A 24579-nucleotide genomic window follows, 5' to 3' on the forward strand; every position below is an offset into this window, starting at 1 on the left:
TAACAATGATCTAAGTAATGAAGCTGCAGAAGAGGTCCCTGCATCATGCTCAGCGATGCATGAAGATAGGATGTCTTACCAAGAGCCCTCCTCCCTGGACCACAAGAAGTGGAGCCCATCCCTAGGCCAAAGGCTCAGTGTTCAAACGCAGTAGATGTTTTAAAAAGCAGGAATTAAACACTGCATGCCAGCTCTGTAAAGTCTACCTTCCATGGGGGCAAAATAAGATTCTTGTGCTGCACACCACAATTCTGAGAAGCAGAAAAGGTAACGACTTCATATAGTGATGCAACTCGACCTTAGAAACGGGCTATTTGAGGCAATTCTGTACAGAAGTAAAAAACACTGAAGATCCCTTTATTATTTACTTTGTTTAAAACTAGTTATCAAAATCTGGTTATTGATTAGAAGATTTTAATGAAAAAACGTATTATTACTATCCAGAATTTCAGTGTAGTGCTACAGCACTTCATATCCCAGAGGAAGCGAATCCAGGCAACTGCTCCACTCCAAGTAGCGGGAAGCTGGCAAACACAGGCAAGGGGCAAGCAGCCAAACCAACTACTACTGTTAAGAGTGGTATAAATCAACAGTTTGAATCAGATTTTACACTTCCTTTCTGAGGACTCAGCCACTTACTGCTTCTTTTCTAAACATTTATCAACCTTGCATCAGGTCCCTATGGTAAGGCAGAAAAGTGGCAACAGCTGTAGAATACCTCCATCAGTTTGACCTTGATTTGGGCCTTGATTTTTTTTGTCAAACGTCAAACCAGGAGAGAAGCTTAAGAGACTATATTCTCACACTGTTCTCACAACTCATAGCCATAAACTTTTGACACTTTTCTTATACCTTAAAAAAAAAAATATCAAGTAGTACATCAAGCAGTCCCACAAAGGATGACAGCTGATAGGGCTTGCCACGTGCCATAGTCTTCCTTTGATAACTCTTATCCTCATTTAACAGTGCTGAGGTCAGGGAAGAAGGAAAGAGCATACAATATTTTTAAAAAAAGAATCTTTCACAATAGGAACAGAGTTCATGAAGCTGATAGTTATTTCACAGCAGCAGTCAGAAAGGAAGAGAAAGGACGCATGGGAGGCTACAGCTTGCCAGTTGCATGTCATCGGTCCATAAAGCAAGGTCTCTCTTCTACGCTGAAGCCAAAGGGCAATTAAGAGATCATCCTACCCTGTCACTCATTCTGAAACTACCTAGCAATTCTTTTCTAAGAAATAGAGATGAACCACTAATACCTGCACCGGTTAATCTTTGGAATTGCAAATGATCTCAAAGTTAACAAAATAATGCTGGTCATTTGGGTTACAAGAAGATCTCCAAAAATACATGCAACATTTTTCTTGACCAAAACATGTAGTTTTCACAGGAGGCACTCATATCACAGAACAGTCAGGGTTGGAAGGGGGCTCTGGAGATCATCTAGTCCAGCCCCTGCTAAAGCAGGTTCACCCAGAGCAGGTTGCACAGGAGTGCGTCCAGGAGGGTTTTGAATGTCTCCAGAGAAGACTACTCCACAGCCTCTCTGGGCAGCCTGTGCCAGGGCTCTGTCACCCTCAAGTTCTTCCTCATATTCAGAAGGAACTGCTTCCATTTCAGTTTGTACCCCATTGTCCCTTGTCCTGCCACCAGGCACTACTGAAAAGAGCCTGGCCCCATCCTCCTGACACTTGCCCTCCAGATATTTGTATGCATTGATAAGGTCCCCTCTCCTCCAAGCTAAACAGGCCCAGCTCTCTCAGTCTTTCCTCATCAGGGAGATGCTCCAGTCCCCTCATCATCTTTGTAGCCCTCCCCAGGACCATCTCCAGCAGTCCTCTGTCTCTGTTGAAATGGGGAACCCAGAACTGGACACAGGATTCCAGACAGTACTCCAGTACAATACCTAATGATGTGCATTTTGACGATTCCAACAGACTAATAAAATGTCAGTAAAGCATTCTCCCTGTAGAAGTTCCATAAGATTTGCTATAGCAGATGCACAGAATTTTCTGCAGGAAAATTCAGTGTAAGTATCTACAAAGATAGGCACCCAAGCACATATTAACCCCAAACATTGAATTTGAACATTATGAATTGTAAGCTCAAATATATGAGACATCTAAGAGGATGTTTGTGTAACATATGAAATTAAGTATCAAAAGCACTAAAGACAAAAGGAACAAGCTTTAAAATGAAGTCCAACACCTAAAGAGATTTTCTACCTTCATCTTTATTGCAGTGCTATCGTTTCTACTACTACATTTTCATACTGTACAAACAATGCATTTAAGTTTCCAGTTATTATGTTTGTGTGCTAATAAAGAAAGGGGATAAATTTTGAGAACCATGCCACCTCAGACCCTGCTGAAGGGTTTCATATGATGCAGTTCAGGCAGAATATGTTTTAATTTGCTTGCCACAAAATAGGCAATGATTATTTTAGTACACTTTAAAGAAAAAGTAGTATACCAAAAGTCACCATTTGGTCTCTAACTATAAAAGTTACAATCAAATACATGGGATGTGAACAATTTGATAGGTATACTTAAAATACACTTAACATTTTTCTCTCCTAATGTATGTTTTTAATGATCTTGATAATTTTTGCTTGGTTTACATGCAAATTACCTAACCATGCAAGTTAACTTTTTTATCCAGCAAATTCCAAGTGATTTCCAACATACCAAGAACTGTTGGGAACAAACTTTCTTTGTATTGACAATACTTCAGCACTTACACTGCATAGCAATTTATTCGGGATGTTATAATTTAGTCCTGTGTGGGTGTCAACTACCTCACTTCAAAGTCTGCTTCACATCTACAGTTGTTATTCAAGAAAAAGATGCAATTATATTAGTCACATAGGCTGACTACAATGTCTTAAGGCTTCTGCACATCTCGCTTGGGGAAGTTAGGACCTGCAGCTCCACACATTGGAAGACTCTCCCTAAAAGCAATAAATACAATGTTTCTTGTTTTTTGTTAGCATGAAACCAAGTTTTGCACAGCAGATAAGGTATCGTTGTCAGGTCCCCTAGCAGCAGACAGGCAGGCTTTCCAACCTCCCCCACATCCGCAAGACCTTGGGCAGGAACAGGAGAAAAGGGAAGTGTCAATACAGGAGTTCTGAACACAAACTTCTTAACTTAAAATGACCTTTTCTCTTTCAGTTTTGCACTCCTTGATAAAGCATTACACAGGGGAACACAGACTAATTCTCTAAACCTCCACATTTGAAGGAACTACTCCAGAAACAACCTCAAGATACCAACACAGATGGCATCTAACAACCTAATTTTTTTGTCAAGTACAGCAGCCATAGCTTACAAACAGCATGTTTTAGAGCAGCCTCTTATCTTGATTTACAGAACTTGCAAACTGATGGAAAATTCATTACATCCCCTGTGTAAGTTCTTCCAAGATTAATTACTCTAATTTTACTACCTTTGCTTTTGGTTCTAGGGTGACACAGAAGCTTAAAGGAAAATTAAAGGCTTCATAACAACGATTTTCCCCAAGTTTGTTTAAACCCCTAATGCAGTAGATTACTGCAGCTGAACAAGCCAAGAATTTCCCTGTTGTTCCAGTTTACATATTTAACACCACTTCTCCCAGTTTTCCCAGTTTACATATTTAACACTGGGCTGAGGCGCTGTGGAACCGAACACACAGAGCAGTGCCTGCTGAGGAAAAGCAGCAGGAAAGCTAGACGAGGCCCAGGGAGAGACTTCATGTTTCAGTATCTCCCAAGGAATTAAAACAAGAATTGGCAAGCTTTCGTACTTATTTATTTTGCTGACAGGGATGTTTTCACAAAAAGAAAAAAATAAATTCAGTCCTACGGCCAGAGTTTGTTACAGCAACACCACAAGTCCTGTTTTGGGTGGAAGGCGATCACCCGCTGCCAGGAGGCCGAGGCGGCACCGCGGGCTGGGGACTTGGCATGGGGCCTAGGCTGGGCAGCAGGCACACAGCACGGGAGAACACCCAGGGTCCTCGGCCCCAGGCATGGCCCCGCACTGAGAAATGCACAAAGAGCACGGCCCTGAGAGCTTTTAGGGTGGCAATCAAACACGCGGCAGGGAATGGGAACGTTTTAACACCCCAACAGAAAGGGAAATGCTCCCACTGGTGTCTGAGGGTAGCAGGTTCCTTCCCCACCAGTGCTGCCCCAGTCAGGAAGCTTTCTCGCCATGGAAGACTTTTTTTTTTTTTTTTAATAAAGCCTTAAGTTATTAATAAGAATGAAATCTCTTGGCCTAGATTTTTTCCAGCTTTAAAAAAAAATATCCCTATGCACACACACACAACACAGCCTTCCTCTACAAGCACTAACATATTATACTCAGCATACACCAGAGCACTTCTAAACAGATATTTCATAGTGAAAACAAAAGCAAAAAAAAAAAAAAAAAAGGCTCTTCATGCCACTCCCTTACCCAGCTCTGTGTAGGAACATGAATACAGATGATGTTTGATTAAAACAGAAACCTGAACCCCAGGTTGAAAGTATTTACTTTTCAAAAGCATTTTACAATTTGAGTTTCTTTTTGCCTGCTGTGATAATTGATGAAAACTACACAGGGATTAAAATGAGCACAGGTGCGTGTCTACACAGTTCAAAGAGATTTGATCTCAAATGAAAATAAAAAAAAACCAAACCCAAGAAAAAACCCACCAACCAAACCCTTGAGTACTTTTAGGAATGGATTTAACACAGCCTAAACAAATAAGCCTAGATTAAAAGTAGGGTTTTACAGTGCAGACTTCATGTTACTAAAATTTAAAATTCTTATTTTATAATGTATCAGAAACTTTTGCAAGCAATACCTGATTTAAGCTGGTATTAACAGCCCGTCATATCATAGGGGTTGAAGTGGATCCAGAGAAAAAAATAAAGGCACTAAAAGCAGTAAAGAGCACTAAAATGCAAACAGGCATATGTAACAACAGACACTTGGCACTAAATCAACATTATTTTTAAATTTGTGAGAGGTAAAAGGAAAGCCCATGAGCTGAGAATATTTTACTGCCAATATACAAATCTGCACAAAACCCCTGCTTATTTTCTTTGCCAATTTTATACTGCTACAGCTGGATCACAACTTACTTGCACCCATGAGGTCAGAAACCATTTGAAAAGAAATGCATGATACAGCTAATCTTTGTGCCAGCTAATCATATCTAATGCAAAAAACGTGAATTTCCCCATTTTTCTGTCCCAGCCTCCTTCAGCAAAGCTAACTAGCACGTCACTAATCCCAAATTTGTTGCACTATTTTGTTAAACAGATTTAAAAGACAAATATACACAAATCACACAGGATAAAGAATTTATTCTGTGCTCAAGGCTTATTGCTGAGCTTCTATGAGAATCAAAAAAACACCCATCCCTCAATTGTACAGAAAACAAATTTATTTGCCTCAAAGGCATGCCAACGGAAGACTATACAATTATGCAGGCATTTTTATACAACAGCTATTTTCTTGCCTAAACTACCTAAAACATTGTTGCTACATTAACATGTATTCAATCTTCTTTTATAAACAGAATCCAGTATATTTTTAGGCCTCTGAGTAATAACAGTAGGAGATTAAAAATATATGGATCAGAGATGGAAGAACTTCCTTTCCCTGCCTCTCCCTCCGTGCAGGGGGGCAGCTCAGGACTCCCTCAATGTGGGACACAACAGCTAATTAGCAGGATCTCCCAACAGGCTTAATTCTCTCTTTAACCACCTTTTTGAGTAGTGAGAATAAGGGAACACTGGCCATCATTCTGCAGAAACACATCAGTTAAATTGTCAATATCTGAAATTTCCACGGCTGCCGTATAACTACACTTACATCCATACATTTTCCTGCATGTCTTAGCACAGATTTATGTTTCTGTAGCATCTACTACAGTGAGTGCTATTACAAATCTAAATTAACTCCATCTCCGTGTCAAATATCTTACTGACTTACAGGCTTTGAAACCTCTGAAGTTTTGACTTTAGATTTTCCGTATTTTCACACCAACCCTCAGAGGTCTCACCACTGCACAAAGCCCAGTCTTTCAATAGACTGGTAAAGAAACTGAAATTAAGGCATGAAAACCTGGCCAAAAAAAAAAGTAACACACCGCAAACATATGCTTCTAGTAATTTTTTCTTTAAGCAAAAGGCCATCACATGCCATTATTACACAATTTGAAAACAGTTCATTTAAATTTCTTAAGAGTACCAAGAAACTCATTTTCTTATTGCTTAAACCAGCTTGTATGCTAGATAGAGTTTTAATTAATGATGACAGATTATTTAATAGATCCATAAATACAAAACTTGAGGAAAACCAAAAAGAAACTGTGTAAGAAAAAGTAGTCTTTCACCAACTTCTTGATCAATTAAACATATTGGTAAACAATTTAGCTGCAGGATTTTGTCTTGACCAATATTAAATTTTAGATGCAGTTCAATTTCTGCAAACCACATTTAAAACTGCAGAGATCCTAAAAAGTACAAAAAGAAAAACCACTAAAAAAAGTGATCAAGTTATTTTTCACATTTCACAAAATTCTGCAGGTCAGTTCAGAGGCAGCCCTGAGGCAGACAAAAACTGGGTTTTTTATTATAGGATATCAACTGTACATAAGAAACTGTATATATTTACTGTAGAGTTTAAAAGTAAGCAAAAGTTGACTAAGGAATTCATCGAAAAAAATTAAGACTTCAGATCCTAAATAATTTAGATACTTTGAAATAACCTAAGTCCAAAATTGCTGTCATTTAGTTTTAAGTACCAGATAACCAAATCCTTTTATTGCAAGAATTTGCATAGCACATGGCTAATTACTATTCTGTGAAGAGTCTTAAGGGGGGGCGGGGAGGGAAGGCATAAATCTTTACATAGCTCATCAATACAATAAAAATCAAAATAATATTGTTAGTGCCTTTTGGTTTGTGTTTGTTGGTGTTTGAGTTTTTTTGAGAGCAAGTATAAATAAAAACCTGCTCTTTAACACAGAGGCAACTAAACAGGAATAAGACTGTAAAGTGAATCTGCACAGGAAACCCAGGATTAGGGCTGAAACTCTATTCTAATCCTTCTGTCCACAGAGGTAGCAGTCACTAGGCAGCATGTGGTTTGGGCATGCACCTGCAATACACAGGCCAGATTTAAAATACTTACAGAAAGATCAAGCTTTGTCTGAGAAAAGTTTCTTTTCAGTTTAGGAAGTGGACTATCTACCTTCCTCAAAAACAAACAATAACCACACACATTAGCTTGTCAGTAATTCTGCCAGAATGATACCTGGATGCTACACATGTACACTCAACCCATCATTCCTGGGAATGGACTTGACAGTGAGAAAAAAACTCAAGAAAACAGAAGAAAAACCTGTTGTTGCTAACATACTAAATAATTCAAATTGACAGTGTCATACCACACCACTACTCTGTGAACTTTGCATTACCTTTCGGTAAATTCCTGGATTAAGTGAGGAAATCTAAGCACTTGCTAGAGGTCTTCACAAACTGAGGAGGGGAGGAGGGATCCTTCAAACAAAATGGAACTCTGCTAACAACAAAATAACCTTAAAAGATAATATCATTTATCTGGTGCTGCAAAACGACTAGTAAAGAGCAAGGTTCATCTTTAAATACCATCTCCTTTTGCCTCACACAGTCTTTTCTGGTACTTTTATGCTACAATGTGAAGCAAAGTTGCATTAGGTGCTACAGCTGGAAACTTCCAGCTGGGCCTGGGACCTCAGGAATGCTGTCTCTCACTGGGAGCTCTCCTGGTGCACCTGGAAGCTAAATGAATGTCAGCCATTCTGAAGTACAGGGACCTATTTTGTTTCATGGAAAGACAGGTCACTGTTAAAAGTGCATGGTGAGGGGTTTCTAAATCCTGTGATTATAGGCTTCGCATAGAGCGCAATAAAAAAGGAGAACCACAGAGAACAATATACTTTCCAGTGCAGCAGCTTTGAGAAGTCTCCACTTTACACCGAGACTGATACTACTGCCTTCCATCCTAAGCCATTTTGTCATCGAATTTTAAATACCAAAGTAGCAAGAGACCATTTGCTTACATTTGGTGCTGCTTCTCTTGAAGTGGAGTAGAATTTAATTGGCGAGATTTGTCCATAAACTGGCTTCAACTTCTAACCCATTTGTAGCCAACGCTGACATAATAAAACCCCAATTTATCACTGAGAAGTGGAAATGTTTGCGGGCTATTTTCTGACTGTTCTCCCTTAAGCATACATGACAAGCCAACTGCCATCAGGGCTGGTTTAGTACCACTTCATATTCTACCACGAGGAATTTTACTTGTCTGAAGAGTCAACTGTGGTCCACCAACAGGTATCACAAAGCAAGGGAGATGTAACTTATTTGCATACACCGCACCCATCCTTGCTTGTTTGAAATGAAGCTACAGGATCACATTACTAATATACAAAGAATTGTATGGTGTTCATTATTATTTTAAAGCATCAGACATCAGCTGCCATATTTGAGCTATGAAGAAACTGTCACAGGCAAGTTAACAAGCTCCTAAAAACTGGCACTCACTGAGCTGATACTAAAGGACATGTGGAGAAATAGCACTTCAGCTTCCAAACTGAAGACTTTTACATAATTAAGATATGTAAATAGGGATAAACAAGAAAAGCAAGAACCATCTTTGAAAGATCTGGCTATATCTGCAGCTACTTTCCTACTTACAAAGCCACATCCTTGATTTTCAGCTTAGTAAGACGAAAGGTTCAGACAGTTATTTTGTATCTGGTATTATTACAGTGTGATGTTACTGACAATCAAGTACTAATACTAATGGTTATTTAAAAGTTCATGGTAATTATATAACTTATCTTTTAAAACAGTTTACTGTATTAAATGCTAAACAAATTTATCTTGCATAAAATCAAGCCAAAAATGCAACAAAGCATCTTCACTACAATTCTGTTTTTTCTCTGAAAAGCAGAGTCATTGTGTTCTATAAAGAGAATGAAGTCTCTAAAAGAAGACTAAATTATTTCTTTCTCAAAGGCAGGCTCTGAAAAAAATGCATTAAAAAAAGATTTTATTCTTGGCTCAAATACGAACATTCGGGAAACAGTACTTTTGAGCAAGGACTCACCCACTTCAAGGCAGAAGAATTTATTTTGAAAAGCAGTGTGAAATTTCAGGGGGGAAAAAAACCCCACACGTATTTTGCACTTCCCAGCTTTTGGTAGTTCTCCAGATAAGACAAAAATCTCAAAATAACCTCTTCCCCATATAACTGTTTTCTCATAGATGCTGCCAAGCTATCTTATACCACCAGCAAGAACTTCTACAAGTAAGTACTTCCAGACAAAGCAACACAGTGACAGGCAGTAATTGAGAAGTAAAAGCTTTTGAGGTATTTTAGGAGAGTTACCTGAGAGGGCAACCTGAGGAATATGTTTCACCAGGTTCCCACCTCACACTGCCTTGTCACCAGTCCATTCAGTGCCCTTCAAAAGATATGGGGGAGCAACACCACAGTTTAGGACTTGTGGAGAACCTCTCCAAAGCCCAGGGCAGGACACGAGTTTGAGCCCAGCCCTGCCGCTAAGGACTACATTCCTATCATACCTAATGGTCTTCAAAGGAGCAACGTTTCTCCTTTGGCTACAGACCATGTACTGTAACTGTCTCCCCAGATTTGGCCCAAGCCAGCTGCAGAAAGGCAAAGCTCATCTGGAGGATTAGATCAGGTCCCTACAGAAACATTTAGGACTTTTAAACAAAGAATATTATTTGTGTGTGTACACATGTGGACACCATCATATCATGGCAAAAATATCAAGGGATAGGGAGGAGGATTCAGTCTTTCATGTCCAAGATGACTCAATGCTACCTGCGGACATCTACATAATGTTTCCTGAATGTTGAGGAATGCTGCAGGTCCCACCGTCAAGTGGTGCAAATCGTAAACCAGAGCTCTCTGTCAACTCCTTTTCCCTGTCTCACGCACATACATTTTCCTGTGAATGTTACTTTGTGTATTGCCAGGGTGTTTTGGATGAAGGGTTTGCTACATTCTCTTCCCCTACAATGCAAAACCTTGACTGTGACCTGCAAGTGCTCTGCACCGTTGGGCTCCTTGCCCATCAGCCCTAGGAGTCAGCTGTGGCTCTCCCACTGAGCATTCCTCACAGAACCAGAGGTAGGGGACACCACAGAATGGAGGAGGGATGGCTAGGTAGACCCCATGGTCCAACCCAGAGGCCAGCCACACTCCAGTCCCAGGGGAGAGGCAGGCCAGGCCACATACCACAGGCTACTGCAGGAAGCCCGGACCTGGGGCACAGCAGGGAGCCGTAGGGCTTCCCAGGGGCTGTCCCTTCTCAAGAACATCAAGAAGCATGGCCATGAGGCACACCCTGCTGAAACGCCAAGCCCAACACACACGTCCTGCCATCAAGACCAAACGGAGGACTATGGAAAGACTCTGACCCAAGCTGGCACTCAGCCTCTGCCTCGCTGCACATGTGTCTTCATGAGCTGCTTTTACAGCAGGAACAGAAAAAAACAGCATCAGATGGTGGCTACTTTGACAAAAGTGTCAGTAATTACTACACTGGGCACCGGCTCATGCTTCTTGATTTCTTTCTTCCCTTTTTAAATATCTATGCCCTGAAATGTACATAGGAGTAAATTAAGGCACTTTTATTACATGGGTCAAGTCCTGACCTGTTCATCTATATACATTAGCATAAAAGTACTACAGGCATCAAAAATGAAGGATTAATCATTAGTTTAAACACACATCCTGGAGATTGTTAGAAGGAAAAAAAAATTCTAACTGAAAAAAATTTAAGACAACAACAGAAAAGTAACAATGGAGACAGAAAAGCAGTACTTAGAATCTTCTTGCCAGGATGATTTTCCCTTCTGACTAGTTAGTTGTATTTTATGAGCGGACAACATAATAAACCAGACATCTTCATTTTACATCACTTTACATTTCATATGTATTCAAGCTGAAGATCAGCTATATAGTTCAAGATAATCCAGATCGGTTTTGAAATGTACTTTTAAATCATCTGAAAAAGCTGTACACAGGTTTCCATGTCGAATACATTCCCTTTTCATGAAGAACACATCCCTTCTCTTCCCAATTTGGAAAATAACTGATTAAAAAGAAAACATTATGTAATTGAGAAAAATTAAGCAGGTACATTCTGCAATTTCTCAGCAAAAGAAAGAATTTCTCCTACACTTTCAGCTGCCAAAGCCTGTGAAGATGTGATCAAAGACATGATAATAAAAAATTTAAAAAAAAAAAAAGAGACACTGGACAGCACCCCAATAGCAGACTCCCTCCTTTCTCAGGAGTCTTCAGAGGTACCAAGCATAGCAGCCAAAACTAACCCGGCCATACTCCGGCACTTTAATTCCCTCCTCCATAGCCTTACCAACCTCCACATCTTCCTTTAGCCTTGGAGAACACTCACTAGAGGTGCCAGTGAAGTTTGCAGGGCGGCAACCACAGAGTTTCCTACTTTCTCATTTCTACTGTTATTAATTGTCATGCCAATGAGCTAGTTGATCATGGATACTAATTGTGAGGGCTGTTTGACTTGATGAACAAGATAAACAGAACTCAAGTGAGGTATGTCTCATTGTCAGAGACTGCAATCTTTGCAGGTATGAAAAAGTGAGTTCTGACATTGACATTAGAAAAATCCCAGCCTAGGAAGATCTGTGCAGCTCTGTCTAACCCGGCAAAGCAGCTTCAAACACAGAGGGGGAAAAAAAGCTGTATCCACGTGACTGTTACACAAAAGAACAAGAAGATATTTTCTCCACTCCAACACATCAGTTATTCTAATACCACTTAAAGTGGATTTTAGAAGTTTGGTATTCTATATGTTACCTAATGAGAAGAGAAAGGTATTAAGGAAACAATGGTAAATCCACTGCTGCAACTCCAGAATTGTAATGTAAAAAGGACTAAGTGCAGAACTGGTTTATTGCTTCTTTCAGCTCAGTATGTTATGGTACCAAATTATAGTTCATTGAAGGAGGACTTCACAAGGATTGCTAGGACTCTTCAGCCTGGTTCAACATTGAGAACAGCTGACTTCATTTTCAAATATTAGATGGCTTTCACAATTTGCACTTAAGTTGAATGAAGTATTCTATGAAAGCAAATCACACTGATTAAGGAACAGGTTTTGTTTCTCATTAGAAATTCAGCTTTAAATTAGTGGAAGTTCTAGGCATGGGAAAGACATGGCAGAAAGACTGGAACCTCACAGCAGCCAGATCCACATTAGACAGTATCTGTAACACAACTTTCATAATACGAACTTACTCCTTGCCCTCCTGCCAGACTTACACTGCAATACCTTCAGACTCAAACCGCAGCACTAGGTGACATGCCACCAGCCTGCAGCACTGCAATACTAACTAACCATGTCTGCTCCTAAGCCACAGAACAATTCTTCAGTGCAAATACTGCCAGGGCTTTCCAGATACCTGTTGTCCCTCCAGTCTCCACTTTGCCCCACCTCAGCTGCAACACCTACAGGAAACAGAGTTCTCAGGGGAAATGTTTTGACCCCACAGCAAAACAGGAATGAAGGGTAATGGGAGAATTAGAATGGATTTGTAGAGAGGGAAGTTCTTCCACTCCACAGCTCCGCCGACCCCTCTGACCAAAATATGTAATATCATCCTGCTATTTTGGCAGTGAAGCAAGCAAGTCATCACTAACATTTGATTAGTATTGACCGTAACAGCCCAGGAGGCGAATATCCCTCTCTACTCCCTAGCTGACCAGTGCAGCCCACACAAGGCAACAAAATGTATGTAGGAGGTGGAGTGCGAGGACCTGATTTCATGCTGGGGCAGGGCACCTTATAAAAAGTCTTTTCAGTAGCAGTCATTCAGAAGTAATATGGCAATCAAATTAGTTGACTGCAACAATCCAAACAGCATCATTTGATACCTTCACAGCAGTTCTTGGATAACGAGTTCAGAAGGAGAAATCCTATCTTTTATTAAACCAAACATATCTGGGGGACAGGGCGTCTCCCTACAGCCTTTGCCTGTTAACATTTTAGGCCAACTAATGAAAACACTAATTCTTCTCAGCCAGCAAAGCACGAGTTAACTCAACTTCTGTCTCCCCTAAGCCTATAATTCTCTGGTCTGGTCTTCATGAAAAGCACTTAAAAATGTTTCAAACATAAGGTGAATACCCATATAATCACCTCTGCACATGCCTCTCTGCAAGTGGTGAGGACAGTACTCCAGAAGACACCACAGAGCACACAGTTTCCCTCCTGGGCACCAGAAGGACAAGCAGCTGTACCTACAAGGTTAAGGTACAGAAATAAGTCCAGGAAGCAACATGTAGGTTTCACCATCATGCTGTGGACAAGCCAGTCATGAGGACGTGGCTGTTTCCTAGCTGCACAGTATCAAAGTCACAGTGATTGCACAGGTTGTGAACACAGTGAAGCCCAGCACACACTGCAAATGTTCCCACAGCACAACCTTTGGGGACAGAAGGGAGACAGAGGCAATACAGAGCACAAACAGAGGGAATGTCAAGCAAAGTCCAAGAGCTGCCTGACACGCGAGGAGATATGTGAGGTGTTACTGGACCCCAGGGAGGCCACCATACTCCAAATTCTCCACATAATGCTTACAAAGGTGTCCTCCAGGATGGTCCTATAACCACTGTTTCAGTCCAGTGCCTGACTTCCTACTCTACAGAAAACAAGCACTTACCTCCTGGCATTAGGGGAAGACTCCTTATTTTTTCATTCACATTCATCATTTCCTTGGAAAAAATTCTTTCATCCCTGATCCTTTCAGCCCACATAATACAGGTGATTGAGAATAGTAGGCCACTGACTCAATTTTGCATTTTTATGACATTTGGGAGAAAGTCTGCTGCAATAATTTTATTCTCTCTCATCAGCATTCCTGTTCTTTAGTATATTTTCTGCACAAAGCCCAAGCAGACAAACTAGCAGGGTGGTATTCCACTTAGTTCTCGGCCTTTATGGTTCATCCTCTCACTTAACACTTGTTTGCTGTCAGTTGCAAGATTCCTACATCAAGAGAGAGTAATTCACAGGTCTGCTTAGTGTACCAAGATAGATTGCTTCACAACTGCAGCCACAGCATCAGAACAGCCCAAAAAACATAGAACCAAGAGATTTTTAGGAATAAATGGCTTAAAAAAAACCCAAACCAAACAAACAAAAAACAAATTAAAAAAAGCAGCCCAGCAGAGAGCAGCTGATTTTTTCCATCTCTCAGAGCTCTGACATATCCCATTTAAAATTCCATTTCCGACAGTGACAGTCCAAAAAAGCTCCAAGAAAGGTACACAGCAAGTTTTTGCCCTGAATGCTACCAATCATACATTTGCCAAGTGAAAGCCATATGTCTATTTGTGTGCATTTCTGCAATGCACTTTTCATTCATTAAGATGAGAAATTGCTTCTTTTATGCAATCTGCTATCACTCAGATAGCAAAACACTGTGATGTCTGGTAGCAGGCTTGCTGGTTTTGGCTTTAGTAGGGGTTTTTTTCACCACCCCCCCCTCTTCCTGTGAGAGGAAAGCTTTTCCCAAAGGATTTAAGCAATTTCATAAAACAAATGTAAAAACAAAGACACTTTTGTTTAAGGACCGAAGGTTTTGTTTTGTTTTAAGGGGGATGGAGGGGGAAGGAAGAAAGAAATGATACTGATCATCTTTCAATTGCACAAAAAAAAAAAGCAATACCTCATTCCTAAAATAGAAACTCTGTGATAGCACAAACTTGCTATAATAAACAGGCCATCAGAAAAAAAAAAATCAAGTTCAGATTTTTTTTAAACAAACATATTCATTTATTTCAATCACAAGTGAACACCTCAAACCATTACAGCAAAGATCAGAGGAAAACAACATTGTCTCTCCAAATTCAAGTGCTTACATTGTGCATTCCTGTATGCTGTGCTTCATTAGTCAGTTTCTCCTTTTCCCCACAGTTGATCAAACGGGAAGAAAGAAGGGGGGGGGAAAACAACAACAAACCAACTTGAAATGTGTGGCTTTAAACACACAAACATTTGGGGGACTCATTCCAGTTAGAACTTCTAAAGCTTAACCTAATATGCATAATTTCATTTACTGCAATAGGATCCAATGCTACAACAGGAGTAACCCCCTGAACTTGCACAGCAAATGTTGCAAGATGAGGACAACACAGCAACAATAAAGAAGAAACTAACTAAAACATCTGAAATCCTTCAGCAAAGCATGTGCCACAGTCTTGCAGGAAATCTGAGTGAGCAGACCTTCATGTCTGCAAGTATTCCCCAAGCATTTATATAAACACATTGCAGAAATCTCATGTATTGCAGAACTGGGATTCTGGTTTCTGATATTAATTAATAGCAGATATTAATTAATGGAATTAACTGATTTATAAGTAAATGCCCAGATATTGTATCACATATTATGTAGAGAGAAGTCTTGACAGCCACAAGTGATTTTCAGTTAGAAAATATCGTCTATCTAAATGCAGCAAAAGCAATCCATGAAGTCCTATTCATGCTGCCTACCATTTAAATTCATTCAGGATTGTCACTCACAGCAATTACCATTCAACATGTAAAACTAACACACTGGGAAAACTCAACAGTAATATACTTCAGTAATATCACAGCTCAGAAAGGCAAAACAACACAGACAATAAGAATCTTGCAATTAAATACAACACACAAGTGAAATTATCACATTTTAACTACTTGTACTTACATGACTAATTTACAAATGTTAGTATTAAATTTGAATTTTTCTAAATGTAGTCTTGAAGTATATGCATGCATGGGAAATGACACAATGTTCTTAATTAAGAGATTAAAAAGCTAGTCTAAAACCATTGGAGGTGGACAGGAGAAGTAACAGTCTGTCAAGCATATCACATCAACATTACTTTCTATATATATAAAGTACAAATAAAACGTATATTATCATCATAAACTGAAAAGCGGTTTACCCAACCATTACTTAAATGATTCTCCTCCATCCTAGTTTAAGCTGCACCTATCTATACATGCACATACACACACAAGAAAGTTTTGTTCCTAGTGACCCCCTGACCTTCCAAATGGTAACATGGACAGATGAACTTGTCAAATAGAGAAAGACAACATACAAAGGTCATTACAAATCCAAAGGTCTGGGTCCACTCCTGAATTTGGGTAGTTTATTTTAAGTGACTTGTCTAATACCATATAGAGGTACCAGACAAAGAGGAGGAAGACTCTGTTACCGATGATGTATTCACAACAGAAGGACACTCCTGTTTGCACAAAAAAAACACCATGTGGAAATCTGAAAGATAAACCACTAGAAGGCTGCAGAACAACCTTTCTTCCGTCCACAAGTCTTCTTTTTCTTTGCTTTGTTTTTGAACTATGCAAGCCACTGTAATTTACAGATACATCTAAAATGTTCTCCTGCAGTTTAAGTTCTGCTTTGTTCCTTCTTCACTGTAACCTCTCTTCATTCAAAAAGTGCTTTTCTAAACAGTGCAACCCCAATCAGTGAAGAGATACCCCAGTTACATTACACCGATGATTAAAACATCAGCTTTCCAATGTAATTTGGACACCAGTTAACACACAGTGAGTTAATGTGTAATATATAAGCATTTCTCCTTCATTTCCCTGTTCATCAGTTTGTTCATTCACAGTCTTTCCATAATTCTCATTTCCTCAATCACATCTTCTCTCTTCTATTCTTTCAGGTGTGCATGTTCCAGGTTTTACCTGGGTCTCTTATACCACTTGCTTCTTACTCCAGTCCATTTCTCGGCTTCCCAGACTGACCATGCTCACCACAAACACACAGTTCCTTGACCTATTAAGAAGAATCATATTCCTTTCTACTTGCTTGAGCTGCAGACAATACTGGATGCTGCTGTTATCTTCCCTGTCCAATAAAGTCTTAAAACATTTCCTCCCATTTCTTAGTGCAGACTTTTCCAAGACCTCAAGTTGTAACAGGAAATTATTTGAGTGATTCTGTTTTTAAAGAACACAGCAAAGCATCAGGAGACAAATGCACTGCTCTCTGATTTACTAGAGACTCTGAATTTAGGTTGAACCTCTCCTTTGTAAATCTGAAATAACTTTTCCACCTCATCCATTAATATTTGGAACTCAAAGGCCGTCAAGTGAAAGACACTATACAAATGCAAAGCATAGCCCTTGTGTCATCTTTTTTAATGATACTTTCAACACTTATATAAAAGAGCAATAGGAGCAAATGAAAAAACACAATAAGCGAATAGCCTAATAATACATGCTAAAAGCTACCAAAACAATAAATTCAATTCTTCCCTGGGATTGTTAAATTATTCTTTTGATGGCTCAACACAATCTCTTCACGTTTATTTCCTATGGGGGATGCTGACACATTGAGCTCATTACACAGCTCCTCTTCAGAGAAGAAACACAAAAATACACATGCATTTAAAGCAAACGCCTGAAATTTAGTAGTTCAGATTTTTAATAAACTACGCTGGAAAGGAGTTTGCAACTGGATTATTCCTAAGGAAGTACAACACCTGCCTTATAAATTCAAAACAAATAGACATAAAGCAATATCAAGGCACTGATCTTGCTTTGATGTATAAACACACTCAAAGCACCTTATTATCCTCAATGATTCTTCTCAAGATAGCTCCACACAGATGACACACAGTCTTCCTTTTTGAAGGGTCATCTCAAAACTTCCAGAAGTTTGACCGGGCATACAAAGCCCAGCTACAGGAGACCTTATAAATGGACAGACCCTGATGCTACAGCAAAGATCAAATTAAGTCAACATGGCATAGCCTTCAAACCACACACACCATCATTACGCTTTCTATGAGGCACATGTCTCTTCAGTGTGTACCAGACAAGTTTTCACTAGAGAAAGTGTCTGAACTGGCATATCTCATACCTCAGTTTGTTCCCAGCAGTTAAGTTGTGTTGGCTTTTGTATATCTCTGCATCGGTGCCTAGATCAAGTACTACACTTCAAAACAAAGCCATAGACAAGCACGCATCCTCCCAGCTGGGAGCCCCCACTCTGGGTCTTCAGCAGTCCTGCAGTTTACCTCCTGTGCAAGGCTCTGCCCAAGTCCCTCCCAAGGCAATGCCTCCAATTCCTGTTCCCAGGAGCACAGTCCTCAAACAAGAGGATGCAGGCAGTGCCACAGAGCACTCCTAGACCAGAAAGCATGAAATCAGGCAAAGGATAGATACGGGCACACACTCAACAGGAAAGCATAATCCTTTTATTTATTTATGGGTTCCAGTCAGCCATCCTGACCTTCAGCCTGAACCTCCATTTATTCATCTTCTGTCCCATGCATGTTAATTTGTGGTTATCTTTAATATTTTATGAGTTATACTTTATTCCAGTCCATTGTACATTAAAAAGAGAAGAAAAAGCAGCAGCTACTAATGCCATAGATGGGGGGCTTTCCTTGTTATAAATTCCCTTCACTATCAAGCAACTGCACAACACACACTCCCCAAAAATAAGGATTTCTGCTCATCATACCTCCTCCACTGAGGTGCTTTCTATTTGTGTTGATTAGTAGTGAAGACCAAAGCATGAAAGTTTTAGTAGCTTGAGTTACCCAAACTGCCCATTTCCTCAACAGTCACATGCAAGCTTAAACACTGAACTGGGACTTGAGACATACAGCTGGGAGGGCATCCAAAATCTGAGTTAAGAAACTCATTCTGAATTCCCCATGTACAGTATTCTAACATTCATTCAACAAGCCATCAAATCATCCTGTATGTCAAGTTTTTAATCCAAAATTACAGATGAGCCTTCAGTTTATGACCCTTCCTCTGCTCCAAGAATTTGCCCCAGGGAATTCATAAGCAGCTGCTATATCCCATCTCTGCCATTAGTAAGGTACCAAAGCCAGTGTAGCTTAAGTTTTGGTCTCTCATCTAACTCCAGACTGTTCACGCCCCACCATCTTTGTAGTCTGCACACCCTTGTACGTGTTCCGCTAGAATTTAATATTTTTCTGTACACAAGTGACCAGAACTATGTACAGTATTTGACATGAAGTCTCCCTAATTCCTTGCATAATAACTTGCCTTCTCCACTGAAGAGCTCTCATTGAGTATTACATTGGCTTTCATTCCATGCTCACCATCAAACAGTCTCACCCCTGTTTGACTATGGTATTCAGGCCTTTTCCTCCAGGCCTGTTTTAAGGGATGACCTGCCAGCTGATAGCAGATGTGTTGTTAATAATCACTCAGTAGATAACTTTCCTTTTAGAGCTATTTAACTTCCTCTCATTCCTATTGCTTCAGTCATCACAGACATTCTTCCTCTGCAATAATCCAACCCCATTTGGTGCCGACTACATTTCCTAACTTTGCTTCATCAGCAGTCGTCCTTTGCATAGTTATCTCAGCCAGTATGGTAAAGTAAAAAGACCAGCACCTCACTAACAACAATCCAGAGCAACAATTCCTTTATTTGTGCAGACACAGTCACAATTTCTCCTTCAGGAGACACCTCACCATTCCTTAGCCAAGCCCCATACTTCAAATTTTAGTGGCTTTCATTGTTGTGCCCACCATGGTATGCACATATCAAACTGAAGCCTTCTGCTCCCTTCATCTCCAATTTTCAGTATTTAACCAGTAATAATATTACTTTAGTCTTCCATGACCTAATTGTGGCAAATCCATGATGCATTTTATCCTGTTTTCCACTTATCTTTGTATACTTAATTACTATTTCCATTCTAAATTTGTTCTAAATCCTTGAATGCTATTGAGACTAGAGTAAAATGTGTGACAATTTCATTCTCTTCTCCTTTTAAAATAAATACAAGTACGCTTCTTTTGCTATATTGTTAGCACAATTGCTACATTCAAATTGACAGATTACAACCAACCTTTCTTTTTTAACCTGGCTCCAGTGTCCTGCACCAACTCTTCCAGACCCCTAAAGCACAGACCCTTTGCTTCCTTAGTTTGACTGCATTAAATGTGAAAGCAGGCATAAGACATTTATTCCGGTCATTTGTTTGGCACTCTTTCTTTCTCCCATGTTCAAATTCTCATCCCTATCTAAAACTGGTTGCAACTGCTAATTTTGGAGGCATTAGACATGTTTTTCAACTATACTCCGGTCCTCACAACATCATAGCCAAGTTTTCTGCTTTTCATTTTTTTCCCCCTCTTCATCTTAAATTTCTTTGTACTCTTGCTTTTGCAATTCACATGCTATCCCTGCAGTTTCTGCTCTCTGATGATCAATCCCCTCCTTCACTTCATTCCTTACAGGCTTTCCAGTAACTTGCAGTATCTTATTCTTGCAGCAAGGTCCACAGCTCCACTTGGCAAGCTTTTCCTCCTCCTTAAAACGCAGTTTCGAAGTAGCTGTTGTACCTTCCACTTACAGCAGTCCAAGCTTTTTCTTTTTTTTTTTTTTAAACCTCTACCTCCTACAGGTCTTCAGTCCTGCGGACTTCACAGACTAGTTCCTCTAAGTTCTCAGAACTTGCCTGCTAAAATTAAACTTCCTTGAACTAAAAACACTTTGTAGCTGACATATACTTATCCTTCAGTTTAATTCCAAATTATTAACTTGTGGCTAATCAACACATGTGCTTAAGGCCTTGTGAAACTGAGCCGTAACCTAGCAGCCGAAAGCCAGATCCAGCATCAGCCACAGAGAGACCAGAGGCATTCCTTACCCAGAGTTCAAAGATTCGCCCTCTAGTTCTGGGCAGGCTGTAAACATGAGATTTCATTTACTCTGCATTCCACTACAATTAATGGCCAAAATCCACCCTATGATATTTCAGTGTACTGATTTCCAATCTAACTATGTCACCACTGGGAAACATACTTACAAAAAGTACATTTGAGAAACACCCCCCTTTTACACACTAGCACAGTGTCTCAAATGTGTTCTGTAGCTCTGAGTGACCAGAACACATTTGCAAGGCTACATTCTATAATTTGACTCAGTTTTAACTCACTAGATCAACGTTAGCCCTCCAGATTTTGGAGCATGACATGAACCTTTAACAGAAAACCATCTCTCATCCACTGGAAGACTTCTCCCATATGATACGCCTCCAGCAAAAATTTCAGATCTGATGTCTCCGACGTGCACGCCACAAGCCTAAGGGGAGCAGGGAAGGAGGGCACTGACGGCCAAGTGCTACAGCAGGACACAGAACCACTCTGGCAGTGTCAGCAAACAATCTCCATATGAATCTAGAAAACACCCTTTTTCTCTTAAATTTAGCTTGTGACAGAATTTTCTTAACGTGGATGCACTGGCATGAGGGCAAGTCAGGCCTTCTGTGCAACAGAGTGAACTTGCTGGCATAGGCTACCAGTTCCATCGAGGAGGCAAATCACACTAACCACCACATTCCTGGTATACCTGCATCTACACTGCAGCACCCCGGCACCCGCCTGCTACCTCCTGCCCACAGAGGGGAAATGAAAGTACCACAGCGTGAAATATCAACTGACATGATAAGTTATTAACCCACACAAAATGGGGCCATGGCAGGGCATACAGTTCTGCCAGCTCTAACAGCCCCAAATCATGGCAAGGGCTGCCCGCCATCTCTGCAGGACTGATGGTGGTCTCTGCACCCACCTCCCCTGGCCATCATCAACAACAGGTACATCTCCCCAGGGAGCACATTCATGCTTTGGTGCCTTCTGCTTTCATGACCAGTCTCACCAGCTCAAGCCGAGTGTTTGTGGGAGCAGGGTGTTCAGACACCCTCTGAACCGAGGGGCACAGTGCTGGACACTTTGAAAAAGCAATCATTGTTAGTCACACATGAGGAAATAACGTACCACCTTTCACTCCAGAAGTGCTTAAAAGTGTTTTATCTTGTTAATTCTAGGTCAGTTGAGCGCATGTGTGGTGTGGATTACACTGACCCTTTTAGAACTCTCAACATTTTTAAATAAGTAGGACACTTAACATTAGACACAGCCAAGCTGTGCACCTCCTGTACACCACGCACCAACATCAGCCAGCAGGCTTTACGGGCAGAACCAAGGACAAGTTGCTTTATAAGGCATGACTCTTACACCACTGAAGTACAAATGCGAGGTAAATTATAAATAAATCTGACCCACTATCATATTAAAACCATACAAGCATTTTACAAAAAAAAAAAAAAAAAAAAAGTTGAGCTGAAGTGACCTTTGCAGAGCCACCCAACAAACCAGTGGCAGATTTACAGACACAGCAAGTATTTACAGCTAAGTGATAAAAAAGTCTACCTTGTTAAAGATAAAAGTTGTCTTGCTGCTTACAAAACACAATAGCATTGTCATTTTGAGCACAAAGGGGATGTTTCACCCTTAAATATCTGAACCCAGTAAGTGCAGTCTTTAAATCCAAGCAAAGATCAACACACAAACGGCCATAAAATTCAAGTTTAAAGAAGTTAATACTGTTGTCAATGGGGATGTTAATTTGTCAGCACAAGGTCTCTGAAAGTTTTAACCTTTTCTCTGCCCTATGAGCTGCCATATGTATCGGACCCTAGGATACGTGTAACTCCATTGATTTCCCTTCTCTTCACTGATGCCTTGTCTGAGTAGGGAAGAAGGAGGGGGGGAAGAAAAACACGTATTCAAGTAAATTACATTTCGGTCGGATAAGCCTCCTCCCTTCTCCCTACTAAAGTTTTCTTTAGGTCAGATTAGCACTTTGAAAGGACACCAGGCACCGGCAGGCCCGGTTTCAGGCGGTGTTGTGACAGCTGCGGCGCAGACCCCGCGCAGGGCGAGCGGCCATGTGCTCAGCCCCGCATCCCCCGCCCGCGCACCCCGGGGCGGCACTCACACCCCGCACCGGCCCGGCGCGGTGCAATAGCCGTCGCTTCCCGCGGCTTTCCCCCGGGCCAGATGCTCTCCCCTGCCGTGAGCGAGGCACTTCGGAGGAGGCAAACCGCTCTGGCCGCCCCGCACGCAGGCTGGGGGGGGAGGGGGGGAGGGGGCGCCCCCGCCTGGGGCGGGGGATGAAGCCGGCTCGGTCCCGCTTCCGCGCGGGGCACCCACCCCGGGGGCTGCTCTCTGTCACCGGAGGCAGCCGCCCGCCGCGCCGACCCCCGGCGGCGGGGCAGGGCTGGGCTGGGCAGGGCGGCTCCTGCCGCAGCGCCCAGCAGGGGAGAGCCCCCCGCCCGTCCCCGGGGCAGCGCGGCGCCGCCAGCCCCGCCGCCAGCCCCGCCGCCAGCCGCCGCCTGCCAGGGCCGGGGGTGGGGGTCCCGCCCGCTCCCGCGCCCGCTCCCTGGGGCCGACCCCGGCAGGCAGGGAAACCGTTGCGGGACGGCGCCGCGTACAGCCCCGGGACCCGCCGCGCCCGGAGCAGCGGCCCGGCCCGGCGCCTCGCCGCCGCCCTTACCGTCCTCGCCGGCACGGCGCGGGAGCCTCCCGGAGGAGCCAGGCGAAGCGGAGGGAGCTGGGGCCGAGAAAGCCGCCGCCGCCGCGAAGAGGAGGAGGAGGAGGAGGGGGCGGAGGATCGGCGGCCGAGGGGCGGGGCCGAGGGGCGGGGGAGCCGAGCGGCCGGCAGCCGCCTGCCCTCCCGCCGCGCCGCCGGCGCTTCCTCCCGACACGCAGCCGGGCCGGGCCGGGCGCAGGGGTCGGGGCGTGGGGCCCGCCCAGCGCCGCCGGGGGCGGCTGGCGGAGCGGGGGGCCCGGGCGGGCGGGATCGCCCCTTCCCTGGCCTACGCCGCGCAAAGGGCGCCCGCCGCTGCCGTCTTTGTTCGGCCGAGCAGCGCCCCGGAGGGGGGAGGCGGCAGGCGGCGAGCGGGGCGCTTCTCCCACCGAGGATTGCTCCTCCGGCCCTGGCAGACGCGATAACTTCGCTGAAGTTAATTTGGGTCTGTGATGAAAACCCTCTCCACCTGTGCCAAGCGCTGCTCGGCAGCCGTCGTTGAAGTCAGCCTACACACGGCGCTTCAGCTGCCTGGTCATGCCCCAGGAGCTGACGGGTGACTCCTGTTAATTTAAGGTTGGGGGGTTTTGGATGGAGTTTTTTTGTGGTGGGGTTTTTTTATTGCAGAGGGGAGGTGGGATTGTAAAGACTGGTTTCTTCATATTCAGTGTTTGGCAGCCACCAAGAGCTATTAGAAAATGAATTTCAGATACATCTTTATTCCATTGCCTGTGGTAGTTCACAGATTTTCTTCTAAACGTCGCCACTTGTTTTACACATCCAGTTGCTCACTGATCATTGAGGTACCTTTTAAAAGCACATTTTTTGCTCATCCTATAAACCTGCTCCAACCTTCCCAATTTCAATCTTTCAGGTACTTAAGTGAACACATGCAGTCCTGTCACACCAACTAAAATAACAGGAAGATAAGAATTTGCCACCATTCACATCCCACCTAGAAGAGACTGACACAACTTACAAATGGTCCTGTATAAGGTCTCCCCTGAAGATCAATCAGCCTTCAGTCCTTTGTGTAGAGATGGAACAAGCAAAATGACTTAGCTTATAGGACCATCATACAAGCAACC

General features: G+C 42.2%; 1 protein-coding gene across 10 annotated transcripts in view; it reads right to left on the reverse strand.

Annotated features, from left to right (window-relative positions):
• Positions 1–23565, reverse strand: part of FAM110B (family with sequence similarity 110 member B) — a 116021-nt gene extending 92456 nt beyond the window's left edge. For 7 of the 10 annotated variants that reach the window (XM_055704512.1, XM_055704503.1, XM_055704509.1 and 4 more), the window contains exons 1-2: positions 23459–23565; positions 18144–18252 (exon numbers count right to left, since the gene is read on the reverse strand). The gene's annotated coding sequence lies outside the window, so the exon portion shown is untranslated. The remainder of the gene's footprint in view (positions 1–18143; positions 18253–23458) is intronic. The other 3 variants (XM_055704502.1, XM_055704505.1, XM_055704504.1) reach the window with 3 other exon arrangements.
• Between the last annotated feature and the right edge of the window lie 1014 nt (positions 23566–24579).

Source organism: Falco cherrug, chromosome 3 (assembly GCF_023634085.1).
Source record: "Falco cherrug isolate bFalChe1 chromosome 3, bFalChe1.pri, whole genome shotgun sequence".
NCBI lineage: Eukaryota > Metazoa > Chordata > Aves > Falconiformes > Falconidae > Falco > Falco cherrug.